At 43.8% G+C, this 22,072-nt stretch overlaps 2 protein-coding genes, 2 non-coding genes and 1 pseudogene across 4 annotated transcripts in view; 4 read left to right on the top strand and 1 right to left on the bottom strand.

The window, feature by feature from the left end:
* The window catches only part of LOC117228880 (uncharacterized), a 204,310-nt gene that overhangs the window by 56,874 nt on the left and 125,364 nt on the right, over positions 1–22,072 (top strand). The gene's annotated exons all lie outside the window — the stretch shown is intronic.
* The window catches only part of LOC117228881 (L-lactate dehydrogenase), a 356,327-nt gene that overhangs the window by 299,241 nt on the left and 35,014 nt on the right, over positions 1–22,072 (bottom strand). The window lies entirely within an intron of this gene.
* LOC143263831 (5S ribosomal RNA) lies at positions 16,992–17,111 on the top strand (annotated as a pseudogene).
* On the top strand, positions 17,454–17,573 carry LOC143263825 (5S ribosomal RNA). Its single transcript, XR_013037151.1, has one exon. It is a non-coding gene; the product is annotated as a 5S ribosomal RNA (ribosomal RNA).
* Positions 17,914–18,033, top strand: LOC143263826 (5S ribosomal RNA). The gene has a single exon (XR_013037152.1). It is a non-coding gene; the product is annotated as a 5S ribosomal RNA (ribosomal RNA).

The raw sequence follows: 22,072 nt of genomic DNA, 5'->3' as shown, positions 1-22,072 counted from the left end.
AGAATGCGTGGGCCGGACATAATGATTCGGACTTTGTCGGCCGGTGGCGAGCCACAATCGCCCTCGTGAAACTAGATTAAACGGCGAGTGTATAAATATTCATGGGCCGACCCCATGATTTCCGGGGAAATGTGTTCTCGAAACGTGGCCAGAGCTTTCCCTGGTATTGTCTCGGAAACGGATCATTCGCGAGAGGCATTTCTCTTCGGTTGCATATCTTGCTCGAAAAAGAGTCGTCGGAGTTGGGCGAACAATTGCGACCATAGGTGTCGTAGAATGATTAACCCTCGCGATGCGGCGGCTGCGTCAATTGTGACCGAAAGTATTTAAAGCCTTCACTTAATTATCGAATTTTCGGCAATTAAATACAACAAATCGCTGTTACGTTAGGAACAATGGAAAGGCTAATAAGACTGCAAGGAATATCTTCAGATATATGTTTCGAGAAATTATCGAATAAAGCTCAAAATTGTTATAAATATCGTCGATAGTACAGTTGCGAGAAATGGTCCTCCGTCCGAGGGTTGCGCCAAAGATTTCTCTATCAAAGATCGCTATCATCGTCCACGTTGAGTCATTCGTTTCCCAGAGTCTGGAGTTCAGAATCCACCTTGTGTGGATAACGCGCATCCAAGGTGGCCAAGGTAATCGAGGTAGCGAAGGTAGCCAAGTTATTCGTGTCCCTTTCGTTTGCACAGTTTAAGTATCATTTTGGAAGAAAGATCGTCGAATGGCTACCATCTCGAATGCAGCGGTCTTACGTAGTTCTACGCGATGTTCTAGCTCCTCCCTTCCTTGTAGTCGTTATGTAGCCACTTCCTTGTCGCTTCTCAAAACTGTCCACTCCGCTCGGCTAGAACGTCTGTAGATTTTGTCACAGTATTCCGGTGTTATAAGTCAGCCGAGTCCGCCGAGTGAAGGATCATCAGATGCTAATCTTTGGTCAGGTATACGCTGCGGTGGTTCCGGGGCTTATGGGTACGGGTCGAAAGTATTAGGACGTTTGACTAATGAACGTGACTAATGAATGTCCCGATCGGAATCAAAAATATTCGTTACTGTCTCATACCGCATTCCAGTTTCCTCCCAGTTGATGACTAAAGCAGTTCTCCGAGTCTTCGACCTGGAGGAAATTATTGGAGAGCTCGCTAAAAAGGTTCGCGACTTGAGAATTTGCGGTTTGAAGATTTGCGAGTTGTAGATCTGCGAGTCGTAGTTCTGCGAATCGAAGATCTGCGAGTAAAAGTTCTGCGAATTGAAGATCTGCGAGTAAAAGTTCTGCGGATCGAAGATTTGCGAGTCAAAGTTCTGCGAGTCGAAGCTCTGCGAGTCGAGGATTTGCGAGTCGAAGCTCTGCGAGTAGAAGTTCTGCGGATCGGAAATTTGCGAGCAGAAGTTCTGCGAGTCGAAGATCTGCGAATTTAAGATCTACGAGTCGAAGTCCTGCGGGTCGAAGATTTACGAGTCGAAGATCTGCGAGTCGAAGATCTGCGAGTCGAAGTTCTGCGAATCGAAGATTTGCGAGTCGAAGTTCTGCGACTCGGGAGGCATTCTGCGCCGCGAAGATTCGTTACCCGGGTGAACATGTAGGATGATAATTCGCCGTGTGTTACAAAGAGGAAGCGGCGCAATCTCCCATCGCGGCTCCGTAATTTCATCGTAGGAAGAGGAACCGTTAATGACTCGAAAACGGTTTCCCTAATGAAGCGCATAGAGCTCGCGATTTACGCACGCGTTACCGCCGCTAACGAGAAGCATAACTCTGGAAAGTAGGATACGCGGTAGGCGAGATCGCTTTTCCAGATAAACCGCGCAGGGAACAAGATTTTCCAGGAGCCTCGAGGAAACCTTCGGCGACCGACTCACAAACTTCGAGCGGGGCTTTAGCAGCAGCGTGTCGCTCAAAGTAATCGCAGAAAAGAGCCCGGGCTAGGAGGAAGTTACTCTATACGCTCTAATCACGGAACGGCCGATGGTTTCCGCGTATCCGATCATCTCGAGGCGATACACCGGACAGGGGGCTGATTAAAACGGTGAAATATCGTCACGATCTCGCAGGTGCGCCTCTGCTCGTTACGTAACACAGTCGGAGTGATGCCCACGACAAGATTGTAATTACTAGGCCTAATGAGGCTGAGACGCGATCGATGATCGCCCGTAATTTGGCCCGCAACTTCGACTGGAAGCACCGTGATGTACGAGCCGGATAGAACCGGGACCCAAATACCAGTCGCTAAAATCGGGGACGCGGCGTCCAGTTGTACGGGCCCGATTCTCGGAGATCGGCGGATAGAAAACCGCGACACTGCGTGGATCGAGTCGGGAAGAGGAAACGCGATCTGGAAGCAACGAGAACCCACGAGCTGGATCTCTACATATATATAGTGGAAGTTTTAAAGAAGAAATCCGGAGAGATCTTTTGCGCAACTTATGAATAGACTGCGGATTTGTTGCATTTATGGCAAAAATGGATGGCTGAAACGGAAATCTGAAAAGATTAAAAGAAACTAAGTGATGTCTCCCTAACTGACGCTTGGATTGTACGCAAAAATGGACATGTACGCAAACTGCGTCCTCGTTTTTTACAGTCATTGACATTCGGTAAGTATAAAAACGAGGTATAAGCCTCGAATAATCGCATCTCCTCTCCCAGAATTGTCCATTTCTGTGGATAATCCGAGCGGGGGCATTACTGTACAGTAATGTCTCTTTAATTGACGCTCGGATTGTCTACAAAAATGGACAATTTAGGTAGAGAAGATACAGTTATTCGATCCTTGCGGTTCATTTTTATAGTTACGAATTGTCAACAACTATAAAAACAATCGTATCGCCTCTTCCCAAATTGTCCATTTTTGTGGACAATCTGAGCGTCGGTAAGGGAGACATTACTGTATACCGGTGTACCAATCTAATCTTGCTAAAACGATTAGAGAAAGAAAGAAAATTATGCTTGGCTCGTTCGTTTTGCGGACGACGCGGAAAATTGTTGTTTCGCGCAAAGATTCGCCGTCTACTTATGAATTTAACGCGCCGCCCTCGCTTCGCAGAATTGCTAAACGCGAACGATCGTCGATACGGATACCGAATCGCGATAAAATTGATCGCAGCAAGATCCACGGATTAAACGCGGATCGTGCTGGGAAGAAGAAGTGCCTCAATGGTAATTAACTAGTTCTTAGCTGCAGCTGAGCAAAGGGGATGACCTAGCTTCTCTGACGGCGTTGACCCTGCGGAGCTGCGATGCGAATCGAAGATATACTAGAACGGCTAATTAAAACGTATGTAACGCGAGAGCCGTGGATTTTCGTTGGGTCATCGCTGTCCGGGATAATTAAACTCATTCTCTCGGTCTTCTATGATACCAACTAACCGTTATTAATAACCGTCGATGGCTGAACGGTCGATTAATCGGACGAATCCTAAAAGGAACCATTTATTTCGGAGATTTTTCCGATCGTCGACGTTGATTGGCGACCAGTCGACTAAATAGCCCGGGATCGTGAACTTCGGAGATAACGACAGAGTTTGTTAAGTACCCGCGAGGCGCGCATTTCTCGGCCCGTACAAAAATGGTGTCCGTCAAACGGAGAATATTGAAAGCGGACGTCGATGATTTACAGTCGTCGCGTAAATCTTCTCGGCTTCGAAACGGCTTCGATAGGTATCTTAAATCGTTCCCGGTGCCCGGACGTCGAGCGAGACGCGCGGAACGCGCTCTTAGGGGGGCTTAAACGTCGTTTCGGGCGAGGTTGTCGCGTCGCGTGTAATATCGTGCCGGGAAATCAACTTTGACAGGTCCCGGGGGCCTAAGAACGCGGGTTCTATTTTCGAGAGGGAGCGGCGAGGAAACCCGCGGCAAACGTATTTTTACGGGCCGGACAGAGCCGCGTCGGCCGTGGTATTAGCGACAGATGCGCACCCCGAAGAGCCAATTTAACGGTTGCCACAAAAGCGGATCGAGCGAGCCGGAGGAGGATGCGTGCAGCGACTCCGAGGTCGCGCGAAGAGAGCAAAACGACGGCCGCGCGGTGGGGGCAACGGGGAGACTGCATTAAATCTCACCCTCTTCTGGCACCCTTGCCCCTATGCACCGCGTCCTGTGACGTGTATCGCGCTCACAAAAGGAACCGACCTGATCCGCGATCCAGAAGGGAGAGGACGACGTACAGGGTGTCCCCTTCGAAACGGGAATCCTGGTTCACCTTTGCTCGGGCGATCGGAAAAACTTGGACGACGCGTCCGCGGATGAAACGAACGTTTTTTCGGGATACGTTGACTTTTTTTCTCCGTGGGGAGCGTTTTTTCGAGAAAACGATTCTTTAGTGGGAATTCGGGGTGCGCCGGACTATTTACCGAGCGACCCGTTTGCGCGGATGAAATCGCAGGCGCGATATTCCGAAGAATATTTTTTTTTTATTAATAACTTTTCGATGAAATCTTGTTCTCGCATTTGCACGTATTCAAGAATTCGAACGTTTTACCCCTTTAAGTTAAGGGTAAGATTAGTTCTCGCTAATAACTTTCGTATTGAAAAGGATTTTTAACCCTTCGAGGACGAATATGCCGACACATTGACGACGCCAGGACTGTACATTTTATTCGACAAGCTGCAAGTATATAATTCGATGGTATACGTAACAAACGATTATATATATTATATATAATTATTTAACCCTTTGAACTCGAGGCTATTTTAACTCGAAAATGAAGACACTTGTTTTAACCTACAGTACGTAATTCCATTTGTTATGATTGCTTCTATTACTTATCAATTTATCGAATACAGACAAATTTGATAACGCGAACATTCTTTTGAAAATAGTGTAACAATTTTTAGAGTCGCCTCATAGACGCCATTCGAGTGCAAAGGATTAAGTCGTTGACAGGTAATCTGATTTCTTTCGGTAAAACAGTTTTGGAGCTACAAACAATCCTCGTCCCGAAAGGGATGATATCGAGAAACTGCTATCGATCTTCTACACTTCTCAGCTTTGCGTCGTTCAACCAATATTTTTCTCTCATTTCCAAAAAAAAGAAAAACGTATCCTCCGATTGGGTCTAAGATTTCTAATCGGGACTCCTGACTCGGGAACAGTGTAACTTTCGGTTAACAATGTACACCGTGGAAACACGTTGTTCGTGCTCCGTTTCCCAATCGTTACATCACAGCCCGGGGAGCTGTGGCCAGTGCAAACATTAACCCATCAGTTGTCAACTCGTCGAGTGCGAACAGCGTTCTCGCCGGAACGAAAAGTTCGCTCGGGCCCGTAGGAATCTGAAATATATCGGGTCGGGTTTCCCACGCGAGGCCCACGGGCTCCTCTATATCTTCCCACCGGTTGTCCGTCAAGCGCCTAGCATGGATCTCTCATCGAAAACGCTCTAAACACCGGCGTGCACGTGCACGCACGGGCCCCGTGCTCGGAGGACCAGAATACGTACTCGCGGTTGACCTATCTCGACCCAGCCCTTTTGTAACGTCGACGCGTCGTTGCAGCCGAGGAACGTCGAGGATGTGTCCCCCCCCCCCTCCCCCGATCGCCGCGAGGGGAACACAATGGCATTGCTCGCGTGCAGAGATACGCGTCCATTCTCGTCGCTCCCTCGAATAGATACGTTTTGCCCGGCTGACGTGCGCGTACACGCCTTCTACGGATCTCGACGGATCTCGACGGACGCGGCGGAACGCGTGGACCCGGCGACAAACAGAGAGACAGAGGGTGGCGCACGGTTTGCCCAGCGAGCCGCTAGACGCGGCGTCGCGCGTGAAATTTCACGTGGAGGGCCGCTCGAGCGACGTGACCGGGCACAATGGACGCGCTGATTAGGAGTTCGGAGAAATGTTTGGTGTACACAGGGGAAGCGGATCTTCCCGCGCCGAAAAGTCTCAATGGAGGCTTTGTTCTTTGTTGGGACGTTGCGATAAAATACGTCGTCGGGGATTATGCTCTTTGCATCGACTTCTTACGAACCCGCGAAATCGTTCCCAACGCTAGGTTTACGAAACCCGTCGAAACGACGGGTCGCTAATTTTTTAGTTCGCGATTGTTCAGATTCGATAAGATACATTTATTAGTTATTAACACGTTCCGTGCCACGTGTACCATCGATGGTACACGCTTGCATGTTTACTTAGTGAACTGAACAAATTGTTTACAAGAAATTTAGAACCGAAGAATCAATTTCCACCGCAAGAATGGGCGTTGATAAGTTTTTGTTACGTTGTTATGTGTACGAGAATTAATAATTACACGTAATACATCAAGTTTTAGTAAAATATCAAAGTGTGAAGATTCGAGTAAAAAAAGCTCGGCACGGAACGTGTTAATCCTTAGAGTTCCACGCGTTTCTCGAGTACTACCTACCAGCAACTCCGGCACATTTTTGGAGCAAAGCGCCTGAGATAAAGGAAGTCTTATTTTAAGCGGAAATGATTACACGTCCTTGCGAAAGCGTTTGATTTTATTCATTTTATGTTGCTAAGTATAGAAATGGGCAAAAAATGTTTTAATCGTAATGGTATCTACTTAACATTGTGCGAGGTCGGTGCATCGACATCGTGAATTGTGACCGAAATTTCCAAGCAGCAAATGCATCCACATCGAAATGGGTAAATTTACTATCAATGATATTCTTCGCAGTCCTTAAATAAATATATCCCTCGTGTTCTTTGACGCGATTTATTGTAAAATTAGCATCGCGAATCGTCCGTTGAATTCTATTTGGATACGGAATTATCGAAACAAAAATATCTTTTGCGCGAGTTTGCCGGAATTGTTTTATCGTTAATCTTCACTGGAATCGGCTCGATTAATAATGCAATTAAATTAAAAATTAGGAAATATTCTTCGGACGTTCTAAAATAAAGTTGAACAGCGTTTTTCTGAAAAATATCACTACCGGCAACTCCGGCACATTTTTGGAGCAAAACGCCCGAGATAAAGGAAGTCTTATTTTAAGCGGAAATGATCACACGTCCTTGCGAAAGCGTTTGATTTTATTCATTTTATGTTGCTAAGTATAGAAATGGGCAAAAAATGTTATAATCGTAATGGTACACACGCTGAGCACGTTTTCACTACAAATAACAATTGCCAACTTCGACAAAAACATAGCATCTTCGGTGTAATCGTGCTAAAAACATTGGGCTCCGCAGCAGAGCCTTCGGATTTACGGAACAAATGACGGATGTCTCCCTAGCGGAGCCAACAGAGTGCTAAGGATTAATTAAATACCGCTTAGTTTACAGAATATTGTACGTATAATTTTACACACAAAATTCTACGAATTTCATACTGAGCGACCTAATAATTTATGGCCAGATTTTATGCGTGCATCACAGGAACGAGTCAAAGAAATATAGGACATGCAGCAAAAGATTTCTTAATTCAAGCATACCAACGACGGGTCTCGATAAATTAAGTCCTGTCCTTGTTATAAAGTAACACAAGTTTGTCACGTTTAGTGCTCGATTTAGATTGCAACGGAAGAAAGAAACTTCCTAATTCGCTGCTTACGATCGACGCGGACACTTTTTATTTTGCCCAAAGACCCGCCGTCTCCTCGTAAATATGCCCGATGGGTAATCCTAATCGTCGAACCCAGTTTGTCGCAGGGGTTACTGCGACGGTTTATATAAAATAATCCGAGAGAGTTTTTTTGGTTTTTATATAACGAGAACTTTAATATAACTTGTAACAAAAGGCGATGAGGTACAGTGTGTAGAAGGTAAAGGTAAACGAGTGACGGATGAGACAGAAATATGGACACGTTGAGAGTCGGAGGAGAACTTGCTAACTGACTTCTCTCGGTCGAGAGGTCCTCGTATTTATTGGTAAGGGAAAGTCCTTGGGAAGGGCGAAGGCCTTTCCCGAAGATTTTCCGACCGGGGTGATCCGGGACCTATGGTCCGAAGCTGTGTCCCAACGTTTTTATTGTTTTATTGGGGTGTGTACGCCTTGCGTCGGGAAAACCCGAAAAAGGCATATGCACACCCCGCTTTTGAAGGACGTGTCTTTTTACGTCTGGTCCGCCACACCAGGATAAAATGATTGCTTCACCGACATCTGAGAAAACACGAGGCAACGAAGTCCGACAACTTCGGAAAAGTTTCGAAGTTCCTACGAGCAACTTTCTGCATCGCGCGAAGTCTCGCGTCTCTAGGGATGATTGCACGAAGCGTGCATGTTGCAAGGCACCTCGAGGAGGTATCCTTCGTCCGAGCCGGCATACCGGGAAGAATTCATGCAGAAGTTGAAGTCTGCGCAGCTTTCTAAAAAAGCGTCGAGCCCGTCTAGCGATCTAAGAGAGACGGAGGAGCGAGCAGCGTCGAGAGACCCGAAACGTCAAGAAAGCGTGTGTCCAGGGGAAGCATGCGGATCACGCGATTTCTCGAGGTCGCCGCTGGCGGCCCGAGTCCCGTTGATCAAAGCCGGCATCCTTTGACGCCGGCCAATCCGCGGTACGTACGAATTTAAAGGATTTCGTGAAACTCCGTCGGTGCACGAGCGAAAGAGAGCGGGAGGGCGAAAGAGAGAAAGCGGCTGGATCGCGTGGTTCTCTCTCTCCCTTCCTCTCCGTCTCTCTCGGAGCACAGCTTGAGGCAGGATGAAGACGTCCAGAGCTTCGTGGCAGCTCAAGGTCTGCCACTTCTCCCTTCTCCTGGGAACGCTGGCTGCCCCCTCCTCCGCGGCGGGATCGCCTCTTTCTCGCTCGGATTCCTACCACTCGGCCGGCTCGTTGTCTCTGCCCGTCCCTCTCGCTCCCACAGCCTCCTGCTCGCTCCCTCTCTGTCCCTCTCTTCCTCTCCGTCTTTCCATCGGTTCGTGCCGCCCTCGGCGGTTCGACTGACGCGGGACGAAGAGAGCCGGAGTCGTAGAGAGGAACACGGACGAGCGGCGGAGGGCCGTAGGAGGGACCGAGAGGGACGACGAACAGCAGAAAACAGGGAGGGGGCAGGAACCCAACCGACTGAAATAATAGGTTGCGCCTGCGCGCTCATTAACCTTTATACCCCGGCTGGCTACAAGTACCACCGACCTTCTTCCTTCGTCTCCTTTCTTCTTCCCTAAGCGATACGTGTCTTCTGACCACCCTACCGCCTCGGTAGACGATACGTGTGTTTGCTTTTGCCATGATCGGGCACACATCAGCCGCCGATTTCTGCCGTTCGGCTCTCTCTCTCTCCCTCTCTTTCTCTCTCTCTCTTTCTCTCGGCACCTTTTGTCGGGACCCGAATCGCCGAGCTGCCCCGAACCCACCCGGCGGGCTCACCTTGAACGCGGGATTACGATGACGCGGACACGCCGCGGGAGTCGCGGGCTTTCCGACGGAATTCGTCGGCCCACGAATCCCAAATTGAGATGTTCCGCGGGGCCCTGGCACGCTCGGCTCGCGGGGGGCTGAACGGTGATCCCCGGTCATTGGGCAGTCGCTAATGATCGCCTCGGTTGCCGCGACTCCTCACGGGCAGCCCTTCGGGGAATTTTGTAGTCGTCCGAATTCTTCGCGGGAACAACGTCTGCGATATGCGGCTTATTACTCGATCTCCGAATTTTCTGCAGCTCTCGGAGAATACCGGATCCTCTCGGATCTCGTGATAGAATTTTAACCGTCCACCGCGCTTTATGGCGGCCCCACGCAACTTCGGACGAGTCATGCGTATTCGTATACGTATATGTTAACACGTTCGTGAACGGTAAAAATTTCAACGACCGAATTGTAATCGAATGTGGCTTGTAAATTGACATATTAGAGCATTCGCGTTATTTCGCGTCGCAATGGAAATGAATGCTATAGCGTTCACTTTCGCGAATGGGTTGATGTAATTATTTCAAAATTCACGTAATCGTCGTCCATTAACTCGGCAAGTTTGCAACGTCTCTACGTAAATTTACTTGCATTTACTAATTTGGGAATATCCTGATGACGTCGGATATTATGCATTTATGACAGATGTGAAACATGAAACCGGAGACACTGAAGCTATTAAAATAATTTCGGGAACATTGTATTATTTTCAACTCGCTGAAATGATTAAAAAAAGTCACATATGTCTACTTCGGCTCGCGTTTGCTGAAATTAATGAAAATAATTTTTAGCAACAATTGTTTGCCCTTTCATGTCAATTTACGTTACGTGATCCTGGATTTCGTATTTCCTCAAATTCTCGCGCGATAAATAAAAAATAGTTCCAGGCTTATTCCGGAAAATCGTTTACGTAACTATAATTGGCAGTCCCGTTAAAATTGCTCGAGAGTGTTGAAATTGCTCGTGTGGCCAACTGCAAATAGAAAGAAAATATTAGCACGAGCAGGCAAGGATACGAGATTGCAAACGCAGACACGTGTCCGCGTAGGGACGTGTCCTTGCTGAAGGGTACTTGGTCGATAATGGATGAAATTAGGTGAAAGGGTTCGTCCCTCGATCTTCGCCAATTTGTCGGCGAAGGTCGCGGCAATCTCGGTTTTCTCAAATAAATGGGTCGGAATTGCCGTACCTGTGAGCGGTGCTCCGATTGCGTTATTCAATTTAATCGGAATACCTATTAGAGTAGTTTATCGAATAAACTTCGATCGTAATTCTTCGCGCTCGGTAAGAAGATCAAAGCTTTTCAGAGCGAGCTAAATAAATGACGATAGGAATTCTGCCGCGAAAAGCAGCCGGAGCGACCCGATGGCGAAGATAATTCGGTATCGACTCTAAGCTCACCGACGGCCGGGCATAAATTAACGCCCGGGTGTGCGGCGAGTGTCGGTGGCTGCTTTGTTCCAAATTTAACGCACACCCTCGAGCGGTTGCCATTAATTCCGCCGGTCGAGACCGACTCGCGCCGGTCGATCCGGAGTTTTCGAGTCACCGGAATCCGTTTGATCGGGCTCGGTTACGGAATTCGGTTTCATCCTCTTCTCGCGACGCGCGGTGGTCGGATTTTCTTAGGAAATGGGACAAAAATGAAAAGGTCGATTGTTTTACAAGTGGACAAAAATTGTTACGTAGGTAATATACACTTATTTGTACTAAATTAAATTAATTTGTACTGAATTAATTATTTTAAAAATAATTATCATTTATATATAATATAATAAAAATATATGTTATATAAAGATGATGGTGCATAAGTGACGCAAAATATAACTTCTCTCTTCAATATGTCCCAAGTCGTTGTCATATTATAATATAATGGTAGAGTAAGATGTCAACCATAATAGCGAAACGAAAATGCACGTTTTTTGCCCAATTTCAAGATCTTCGAGTTTGAGCTATCGGTCAACGCTCTTTGCGAACAATGTTAAAGACGTTGAAATTAATATCATCGTATTATATTCTAATTGCATGATCAAAGCAAAATATTAGAAAATTATTGGCATTCGCAAAAAACAAGTTAAAAATGTTGAAATTAAGAGCACCGTATTATATTCTAATTGCATAATCATAGAAAAATATTAGAATATTATTGGCATTCGCAAAAAATAAGTTAAAAATCAGGCTTATCCCAGTATAGTCTGATTTATCATTTATTGCAGCAACATTGAAAACATAAGCGTACCGATTTTCATAAAAATCGTATAAAGTTGTGAATTGTTGCCAGCATTTTGGGCAACGGTTTCAAGGTGGTTATAAATTGACAGCGAATTTTACGACACTGTTGCATTTTTTCAGTTTGTTACAAGTACGAGAAGAGGAAAGACATTCGCGTCTCAAACTTACGTTTCTTACAATAAATTTAGATAATTTTTATTCCGCATAAAGATCCACGGTCTTGCGAAAACTGTTCAGAGTCGGTTCGAGGATGGTTCGAGGCGCAGAGTTCGATGGGGCGCGTGTGCGTGGCCGCAGCGGAGGAGATTATGGTCGCCCGCGAGATCGGCCGGGCCCGAGGCCCGAGGGCGGTATCGTCGTCGACGAACGACGTGTTTACGGATTAAAACGTTTCGTTCCCGTCGGCCTTCTCTTTTCGGGGATTATGAGCATTTCGATGTTATGGCCGGGCCCAACGAACCAGCTCCTTATACCGTCTGTCGTTCGAACTGACAAACGCTCGATCTTTTCGGATCAGCGTACGGCCACGGTTTCGGAGAACCTCCCTTAATCGACGAAAACGAGCGCCGCCGGGTCGATCTTAAAACTGTCGGCGACGGGATCAGGCGGAAAGCTTGCCATTCCGGAGCAGGAGATTTCCTCCTCTAATGAGGGCTCCGAGGAAACAAAATATCGTTCCTATTTGCAGAAGATTACTGGCGGTGGGATATGCAGTGCAGCGGGACACATTTTTTTTTAGTTTAGTGCGATAACGCTTCGTTCAACGTATACTCCGAGCTTCGGTTCAACGACGCCTTTTAGCTGAATCATGATAAATTCTTTTGGCGAACTGTTTTATGTATCTTCTTTTTTAATGTTTGGCTTACTGCGTGATTCATCTGAAGCAGAGTTGAATATTATTCTCTCTCTCTCTCTCTCGAATTTTCTCGAATAATTTTTCATTCGGATAATTCGAACAATTCTTTATTCCAACAATTCGAAAAAGTAATATGGAAGAAACGAATCGATGAGCTATGAAAAAAACACTTTTTGTTCTATCATTTTTAGTCAAATCAATTATTTTCCGCATGAATAAATTCTTATTCGAATCGAATCTCATTATAAATTTTTACCTAGACACGCATTTATTCGAGTGAATATTTATCCGACAGTGACGCGCATAAAACTTTGTTCGTTGGTCTCTCTGTCTTTTATCCGTCGTCCGGATAAAAGTTTATTCAATTCTGAAATAGAAATTTTCTTCACCAATTGCAACAAACAGGAGCTAGATAAAAGCAGCTTCCTTATCCTAACGATTATAGTAAGTTGAAAGTAACAAACAGATGTTTTTAAATTCTCTCGATCTTCTTTAAACATCGTCTAGTCCTCTTTGTTATAAAATCAGCGAAGTAGATACGATAATAGTTCACTGTCATGCACGAATTGCAAGAATATTTTAAGAAGCTCGAGAAATGATTGGAACCGCGTAAGATGAACAACGTGTCGAAATCTCGTTGATGAAACGGTTAACGAGCGAATATCGTTCCCAACATTCCGCCGCTTTCGTTCTCATCGGTGGCATGGAAAAATGGGCGCTGTTAACGCGATTGGAATTTTATGGATGCAGAACGTAGGATGTTCGGCGTGCGCGCGGCGCACCGAACGATGGATATTTATCTACTAGATCGACGGTAAATGTCTTGCGGAATATCCTGCGGACGCAGAAACGGCGCTGTCGGAATGCTTGCTCGCGAAATTTATGCGACTTCAGCCGGGCTTTCTCATTCCGCAGATTTTCCTCGCGCGGCCTGGCAAGATTCATAGCTGACTCCTAGCGCGAACACAGCTATTCCCAATTACTGTGGAAAATAACCGTGTGAGAATATGAGAATAACTCATGCGAGAGACTGTCGCGCGGCTGCTTGTGAAAAGTTTCGTTGCTGAACCGAAGACAACGTGTACATTACCGTGACGCGATAGAATTGGCTACAAAGTGGATCGCAAGATGGCCAGCTTTAGCTTGAGTTGTGCAGAATTACAATTGAATTAGTCAAGGAATTATAATTACAAAGTAATTCAATCTTATTATGATTCAATTACAAAGTATGTAATTCAATTGCATTACAATTCAATTACAAAGTATGTAATTCAATTGCATTAAAATTCAATTACAAAGTATGTAATACAACTCCATTATATATTCAATTACAAAGTATGTAATACAACTCCATTATATATTCAATTACAAAGTACGTAATACAACTCCATTATATATTCAATTATAAAGTATGTAATTCAATTGCATTACAACTCAATTACAAAGTATGTGTAATTCAATTGCATTACAATTCAATTACAAAGTATGTAATTCAATTGCATTACAATTCAATTACAAAGTATGTAATTCAATTGCATTACAATTCAATTACAAAGTATGTAATACAACTCCATTATATATTCAATTACAAAGTATGTAATACAACTCCATTATATATTCAATTACAAAGTACGTAATACAACTCCATTATATATTCAATTATAAAGTATGTAATTCAATTGCATTACAATTCAATTACAAAGTATGTAATTCAATTGCATTACAATTCAATTACAAAGTATGTAATTCAATTGCATTACAATTCAATTACAAAGTATGTAATTCAATTGCATTACAATTCAATTACAAAGTATGTAATTCAATTGCATTACAATTCAATTACAAAGTATGTAATACAATTGCATTACAATTCAATTGCAAAGTATGTAATACAACTCCATTATATATTCAATTACAAAGTATGTAATACAACTCCATTATATATTCAATTACAAAGTATGTAATACAATTGCATTATATATTCAATCGCATCGTAATTCGTAATTGCAATTGCAGTACAAATACAAAATACTAAGTAATTAAATTACTTTAGTCACGGATTACGATATAATTGAATTAGCACAACTCGGTCAGAAATGTAGCATCATCTTCGCTTTATTGGAATCAATTTTTGTGACAAATAATTTCGATGATATAATCGCGAAGAGTTTTCAGAACAAAACTAGAGAAGATTTCTTTTCAATAAAACAGTCATTGACGTTTCGCATAATTTTGTACGCTACCGACTGTTCGGTGCAAAAATCTTCGATATATAATTTTTCTTAGAAATCATACCGCTCGAGTCATTTCGTTTCTACGAGTTCGTCAGCCATAGACAAATAACGAACAAACGTAACCCCTTTTTCCACCAGCGAACTGGCGAAACTCCGCACAGGCCGCCCATCCAGCGAAACATAAATTCGCCACAAAAGAAATCGACTGATCCGCAGATCGATCGATTCAGTCGTCCCCGGATAGTTGGTTCGGGGCAAAGAATCAATCACGAGCCACCGGCTCGTCGGATTCCACGGTGCTCGATCGTTTATCGCTATCGTCTATCGTTCGATCGTTATCCAGGGGCCGGAGCGCGAAGACGCCGCGCCGTGGCCGAGCCGACCGGGGCCGAGCGGGGCCGAGCGGGGCCGAGCGGCGCGGAGCGGCGCGGAGCCGCCGAACCGGGCGCGTTCCACGGTGGCGAAATTCGTAAGGATTTGATCGATTCCAGCTATCCCAAGAACCGACGAGACAAAGGAGGCGCGCGCGGTAGGAAGCTGATCGCCGCCGGTCCGTTTCGTACGCTCCTTGCCTGCGCGCCTCCACCTGACAGAGGCCCACAGATTTATCACCGTGCCTACCCGAACCAGATATCATCTCGCCTCCTCCGTCCTCGTGTCCCGTCATACGTAATCCCGCCGCTCCGACAGCTCATCTATTTATGTGGCATTTCTTTTCTCATCCCACTACCTCCACCTTTTCTTCCTCCTCGGCCCGACCCTCTCGTATCCTGCCGCCGCCGCCGCCGCCGCCCTGATACCCCGGCCGTAACCCCCTGCCAGGTACGAAACCCTTACCCCGTCCCTCGCGTATCCTACGAACCTACCCGAAGCTGACCGTCTACCGGAGTCGGACAGTAATCGACTATTTTACGATTATGTACATCTGTACATCGACTCTAAGCTTACCGACAGCCGGGCATAAATTAACGCCCGGGTGTGCGGCGAGTGTCGGTGGCTGCTTTGTTCCAAATTTATTTTACGATTATGTACATCTGTAACTGATTACGGAAAGTAATCGTGGTAATCGTAATCGTTGACCGCAGGATTTAACGGTCGGATGAAAACCGAAGTCGAGGTTATATTTTAACCAAAACAAAATTTCTTTACCTATGTATCGACAAATCAATTTCTCGTCGGATTTATATTTAAATTCGTTGGATCGCAGGTATTCGGTCACTTTTTTCTAAAAAAAAAAAAAGGAAACGAAATTATATTATACCGAATGAGTGTAAAGGAAGCGACAAGTACGCTGATTTTATTAGACGAATTTATTTGTGAATAGAAAGAATATGTATGTATATACATACATATTCTTAGCCAGCTACTTCTTCTGTTTACACTAGGCTACCTAAAATGGCTTTTCTCCTTGCTAATTCGGTAAACACTAACCGGTGTATACAGAAGTTACTCGATGGCTCGAGCAGGGTAGGGGAACTCAAACAACGGTAGACTCAGCTATCTCAGAGTCTCCGAGACACGTAAACAATTCCGAGACGAAATAAACACGGCTTAGTCAGCCTACGATTAATCAAACAAAACGTTGCTAGAATAAATCAGTAATCGTGATTGAATTTGGTAATCTGTAATCTTTGATCAGAGTATTCTGTACTCAGTACTCTACGTAGACAAATGATTAGACCCCTTGCACTCTAACTAGAAATCAGACTCTTGACGAAGATTTCGTACGCAAAGTACTAAATATTCATTACTAATTTATTATTCATTTCTTCTAAATTGGAACTGAGTTTTCTGTTGTCGTATTAAGAACGAAGAAGTGCTAATCGATATAAAATTGTGAAAGAAATCGTAGGTTAACCCCTTAATGCACAATTTAAAAAAAAAAACCGACCAAAAAAAATCAATTTTTTTTTTTATCTAAGAAAATACATATTTGGACCTTAATTTCAATAAATATGTAAAAAAAATGTAAAACTTACTAAAAATTCAATAAAAATAGTGGATAAATAATTATAGTGAATATTGAATCGCATTGCAGATCGAATTTTGTACCCATCGTACTGTTTTTCAATTAATATAGGTAACATAACATAAGTTGCGACGCCGACCGTATATATACGGGTCTGCACATTTTGGCCGGTTTTGCACGCCCGTGTTAATACGTTTCTGCGCGTTAAGGGGTTAATTTATCTTTCCTCATCGCTTATATACATTTAGACGCAGTAGACAACAGCGAGCTCGCCACCATAACCACATGTTTCAGTTTTCAACAGGAACATTTCAGACCAAAGAATTTTCAATGTATGCGAAATTTTGATAATGCAAAATTTTATTCGATTAATAATCTGATATTATCAGCCAACGGCCATATCACGTTGCAAAGAACCGATTCTCGTCCGATCATCGAAGTTAAACAGCGTTGAGCGTGGTTAGTACTTAGAAGGGTGACTGCTTTGGAACACCACGTGCTGTTGGCTCTTTTTTTATTTATTTCCGTTATCTAAATTAATAAAATCAGACAACTTTTCTCCCATAATATTTTTTTTTAAACGCAGGAAGAGCATATTCTGTAATAAATGACAATGTATATTATTATTTACCCATTAGTTTTAAGGACGATTGCAGGAGAAGATGGTATTTAGACATTCCTCGGACACAAGTGGAAATCTTTTCTTGAGACCCATGAATCACATGCGGCTGTGTTCAGTGACCGAAGAGCATGTTCTCGTTATTGTTAGATTCATTGCTCGTATTTGTGACTTACCACGAGAGATATGTGCTGGAAGAGGAGAAAACGCAATTGTTGTTACTCTTACGTCGTCAACGGCCATATCACGCTGCAAAAAACCGATTCTCGTCCGATCATCGAAGTTAAACAGCGTTGAGCGTGGTTAGTACTTAGATGGGTGACCGCTTGGGAACACCACGTGCTGTTGGCACTTTTTTTTTATTTATTTCCGCTATCTAAATTAATAAAATCAAATAACTGTTCTCCCTACAAAATTGTTCCGTGACGCAGCAAACGCGTATGATGTAATAAATAACAATGTATATTACTTACTCGTTAGTTTTACGAACAATTGCGGGTGAAGATGGTATACAGACATATCTCGGACACAAGTGGAAATCTTTCCTTGGGAATTATAAATGATCTGTGGCTGTCCTCAATGACCAAATCGCATGTTCTGGTTATTGTTAAATTCATTGTTTACAGTTAAGTCTCATTACGAAAGATATGAGGGGAAAGAGGAGAAAGCGTAATTGTCACACGTTTCTCCCGTCAACGGCCATATCACGCTGCAAAAAACCGATTCTCGTCCGATCATCGAAGTTAAACAGCGTTGAGCGTGGTCAGTACTTGGATGGGTGACCGCCTGGGAACACCACGTGCTGTTGGCACTTTTGTTCTTTTGCTACAGTAAAGCCTCGATTATACGGTTCTCAGGCATAGTAATATAAATATTCGGATAATATAACAGTTACTTAGTGAAACCGCTTTATATCTGTCTTTATTGATTTATACAATAAATTGTTTTTTAAATGATTCGCTATGGATAGAGCTGATTACAGGTAAATAATATTTTAAATAACGAATGATTCCGATATTGGATGACCGAATATTCTTATCGATAGTTTCTCAGCAGCAAATCATACATTTTTGCTCTATTTTGTAACAGATGCCACAACGGATTCAATCGAACGCATAATTTTTTAATAAACCTCTATTCGCGCGCGCGACGAATTCTGAAGCCTTCTCGTTCTTCGAAGAAACTTTTATTCTCTCGTACAGGATTTCACTGTTGTTTCGACGTTCGATGTGATTTCGGTGTTAAAAATTGTACTTAGATATGGGGGCGTGGCCCGAGTTAAGATGTCCATCAAGTTCTGCTCGATCGCTTACTGCGACGGAGATTAAACGTTGTCGGACGGAGCTTTCTGTCACTTGAGGAAGATAAAAGAGGGTTTTGACATTTGAACGGAACAGAATGTGACATTAAGTATATCGAGGAAAGTCGTTGTCCGACAAGTATAAAGCCCACAACATCCAGAATGCTTTTCCATTCTGGTTACCAGAAATAATCTTCCGTGGGCGTGTCTCTCTGTAGCGACGATAGAGATCTTTACTTTCATCGTAAATCGGTATAAGGGAAATATAGGAAGCGGTCAGCTCATAGCGATTCGACAGTGTGTCCTCGTTGACTAATAGGCGTCCTCGGCCTCGAGGGAGTCATCATCAATTTCTTAGTGACACTGTACAACGCGCCGTAGATTCTTCCTGTCCGACCAGCAGGGGCAATCTACTACGAGAATAGACGAGTCCGATTTCGCAGCGATAAAAGGTTCTTGTGTTCAAAATACACGATGATCGCAGATTTTTTAAAAATCTCTTTCTAGTTATTCAGTCTTCTGTCTTTTCAGTTATTTAGCCTTTTAGATTTTTAGACTTCTAGTCTTTTGTCTTCTATCTTTTTAGTTATTTAGCCTCCCATATTTTTAGTTCTTCGGTCTGTTGTCTTTTTAGTCATTTAGTCCCCTGTCTTTTCAGTTATTTAATCTTCTGTCATTTTAGTTATTTAACACGTTCCGTGCCACGTGTACCATCCACTCCTAGACTTCTGCCTGTCCGATATTATTTATGTTTATCTTAAATTTAAACTTATTTTTAGCTTTAAATTACTACTTTTCTTAAGATCACTTAACACGTACGATGTTGGCAGACATTATGGATCGTATCGATGCGAATACCACGACGCAATCGAAGAAAGAGCTGTTCCTTGAATTCAGAAAATAGTGTGGGGGGGGGGGGCTTTCAAATTGAGCTCAAATGCTGCAATCCATTGTATTCATACGAGAAAATAAATTTTGCTTACGTCTTAGAAAAATACAATAGAGGATTGCATTTTGAACAGTCGAACACTGAAATTACACAGCCTTAAAGACGACTAATTAATTGTTTTATAACAATAACAAGATTGGATTTACTCGACTTCGTACATTTTCCATTACAACGAGGACACGTCCATTAACACGTTCCGTGCCACGTGTACCATCGATGGTACACGCTTACATGTTTACTTAGTGAACTGAACAAATTGTTTACAAGAAATTTAGAACCGAAGAATCAATTTCCACCGCAAGAATGGGCGTTGATAAGTTTTTGTTACGTTGTTATGTGTACGAGAATTAATAATTGCACGTAATATTATATATTTTGATATTTTAGTAAAATATCAAAGTGTGAAGATTCGAGTAAAAAAAGCTCGGCACGGAACGTGTTAATCTTTAGTCTTCCGACTATATTATCGAATAAACGAAACTGTAACAAAATTATTGCATGCTTTACGAGACTTTAACATCGCGTAACAGATCTATTATTTATCTTACAGTTACGTTTACGTATTAAAGTTTATGTTAACAACGGAGCACAGCGTAAAAACGATAACGAAACATTCGACAGCGCGAAATCGAACGGATGCGAGAAAAATTGCCTCACACGTGCCGACAATCCTGTTCCATGGGATACCTAAGCGTTTCCGGTATGCTGTTCGCCGTATCGAAACGACCACGGTCCACTTTCACCGGCAGTCGACCACGTCGCCGGCGAAATATACGTTTCCGTTAAACGCCGTCATCTTTTAGGCGTCGTTTCACGATCCGACAGTTATTAAGTCGAACCGTTTCTCCGTGTGGCTTGTTGCCCGTTCTAATCTTGATCGAACGCGAATATGTAGCGGCGCAAAAAAAAAAAAAAAAAAAGGAAAAAGAAGAAGAATGATCGCGTACGAGCCACTCGGAGCCACGGTGCGCAGTATCTCCGAAAGATCGGCTCGAATATGAAGTATCGCGGTCGTTGAAGACGGCGACGCGGCGGTCGCGACATCGGAGCACCGAACAGGTAGCGACGGGCCCCGTCGGAAGCAACGTCGACGGAACGTTCGAGCTTTGGTTCAACTATTGCGCCGGTCGTCGAAAACGCGGCAACGAGCGGTGTTATACTTGTCGGGGTATCATAAAACGCACACGCGAGCCCGATATTAATGGGTCGCGAAGCGTGTTTCTCGGGCCAATAAAGATTAGGAGCGCCATTATGCGACGGTTAACAACATTCTTCGTAGCCGGTATATCTCGTCAGCCGTGTCTCTCGGTGTTTTTCTTAATGGGCCGCGTAATGGCGGCGGTGTCACGGTCGGTGGGTTACAAATGATTCGACGCGGCCGATCGTTCGGCGAGGACTTTGAATTATACGGGCAGATCCGACAAATCAGGTGTGGCGATCAAGCATCGCCGATGAAATTTTAATTAACGACCGATCCGGCCGCCCCTGATACCCTCGCGCGTTACCTTCCTGGACGCGACCGATAATTTATAACGTCCTCTGCGACCTTGCTCCGCGAGCCGACATTGTTTCGCATAACGCGTCGAAGTGGACGTTCACGCTGTCTTCTAGGCGTTTACGCGAACATCGACTTTCAGTGTTCGATTTGAAAAAAATAGAGAGTCCATAGAAATTGGCCGATTCGAACGTTTCGTCTCGTTCTCGATGTCGGATTAAAATGCTATCGGCTGTTTTTGACGAGTGTGCTCGTCGTGACGGGAAATGTTGCCATTTCTTCGGGACGAGTATACTCGTCAACGGCAATCTGGTTAAGGATGTATACTTCGATATTTTATATTAACCACTTGACATACAATGACGTCTGGGAGACGTCATTTACTTCATGTGCCATTGTAGACTTTGACGTCTCCAAGACGTCAAGAACTGTATTCGGCGAACGCCGTGCATTTCATTATTAGATTCTTTAATTGTTTCGGTCGTGCATTGATGCTGTTTTGTTTAGACTGTTGGAGATGCTTTCCCCCTCCTAACAGTACCGATAAACAAAATTACATCGACAAATAAAACCGACCTGTGTTCTGGAGTATAATCGTGGAATGGGAGGTGTAGACAAGCAGGACCAATCTCTTGTATGTTTCCCCCTCATGAGAAAATGTGCAAAAGGATATAAAAAAATATTTTTTTATATGTTTGATGTAGCTATTTATAATGCTTATGTTTTATATTCCAAATTGCCTACTTCACAAAAGCAATCGATTCTGAATTTTCGATTGAATATTGCAGAAGACATGCTTTGTAATTTGTCCCTGCCGGACTATCCGACACGCGGCAGACGGTCGCAAAGTGAATGCCCAACTCGGTTACAAGCAAAATATTGGACACATTTTCCTGAACATATACCCGCGACAAATAAAAAGCAACATCCTGCAAAAAGATGCCATGTTTGCGTAAAACATAATATAAGAAGTGAAACAACTTGGCAGTGTAAAATATGCCTCGTTCCGCCACATATTACTAAATGCTTTGAGATGTATCACACATTACAAAATTATTAAATTATTATTTTATACTATTACTTATAATTGTTGTACACTAACACTA

The sequence above is a fragment of the Megalopta genalis genome, chromosome 1 (assembly GCF_051020955.1).
Source record: "Megalopta genalis isolate 19385.01 chromosome 1, iyMegGena1_principal, whole genome shotgun sequence".
Taxonomy (NCBI): domain Eukaryota; kingdom Metazoa; phylum Arthropoda; class Insecta; order Hymenoptera; family Halictidae; genus Megalopta; species Megalopta genalis.
The sequence above is the reverse complement of the archived record's forward strand: the minus strand, read 5'-3'. Positions and strand labels throughout refer to the sequence as shown.